We start from the raw sequence: 1,266 nt of genomic DNA, 5'->3' as shown, positions 1-1,266 counted from the left end.
ATATAGCATAGTAAAAATAAAAACTAAATGGGATTATGACCTTGAGTTTCTCACTTGGGTGTTTATACACTAATTAGACCAATTTAAATAGTATACAGTTAAATCAAATTATGGATGCGGAGGGCTCTAGAAATTTTCTAGCTGATTATATTGTAATTTAATGCTCATAAACACTTACAAGAAACCTCATTTCTTTGTTAAAACAATTTAATATTTCCAAAGACTTCCTAATGGGAAGTAGGTAGATTTAAGTAAATAGAGTATGGCATTGTAGAAAAATGACTCATTTATCTAAATGTATGCACTGCCTAGAGAAGCGATAATATTCAAGTCTTAGACAAGATACTTTGTCCCAGAAACACATGCCCAACTGAAAAATCAATGTGGAAAATAATGCTTTAGAAGTTTGATGCATGACAATTGTTATCGGTCTGCCACCTCTAGTTTATTTCTCATTGAAATTCTAAAATTTGAATCTGCCAATTTCCCCTTTTCTCTTAATGAATTTACTTCTATGTAACATTAAGAATAGTGATGTATGCTTCTAAATTAAATAATTATAAATGTTTTCGAGTTATCCGTTGTTCAAAATAGAAAGCAGGATTCTTGGGGCTGGTTACCTATTTAATGTGAGGCCAGGGACCTGAAAAATCTGAAAAATAAATGATTGGAATGCATATTAGAATTTCATTACTGTGTAACATTACCAACAATTTAGCAAACTGAAAAACACACTCACTTATGAGCTCATAGTCGTGTGGGTTAGATACTTATTATGGAGGGTTTGAATTCTTTGCTCAGGGTCTAACCAGGCTAGAATTAAAAGTCGGCTGGGGCTGCAGTTCTCATTTGGGCCTCAGGGTCATTTTTCAAGCTTAGGGGCTATTGGAAGCATTTCAGTTCCTCATTTTCATTGGACTGAGGTCCCTGTTTTCTTGCTGTCTTTCAGCTGGGAACCATTCTCAGCTCCAAGAGGCTGCGTGCATTCCCAACTAGATGTTCCCTTTATCTTCCAGCCAGCAGTGGCACATCAGATCCTTCTTGTGCTCTGAAAGTCTTGTGTCTTCTGTAACCAGCTGGAGACAACATTGTTTTTGAAAGGCTCATGTGATTAAGACAGGTCCATCCTGATAATCTCCCTGTTTTAAGTTCAGTTGATCTGAGACCTTAATTACAACTGCAAAATCCCTTTGCAAATGTACCTAGGTTAGTGTTTCAATAATTGGGAGAAGGTGTGTATGCACCAGGGAGGGCAAGATCACGGAA

The sequence above is a fragment of the Pteropus medius genome, unplaced genomic scaffold (genome assembly GCF_902729225.1).
Source record: "Pteropus medius unplaced genomic scaffold, Ma_sr-lr_union100, whole genome shotgun sequence".
NCBI classification, from domain to species: domain Eukaryota; kingdom Metazoa; phylum Chordata; class Mammalia; order Chiroptera; family Pteropodidae; genus Pteropus; species Pteropus medius.
Note: the sequence above shows the minus strand (reverse complement) of the source record.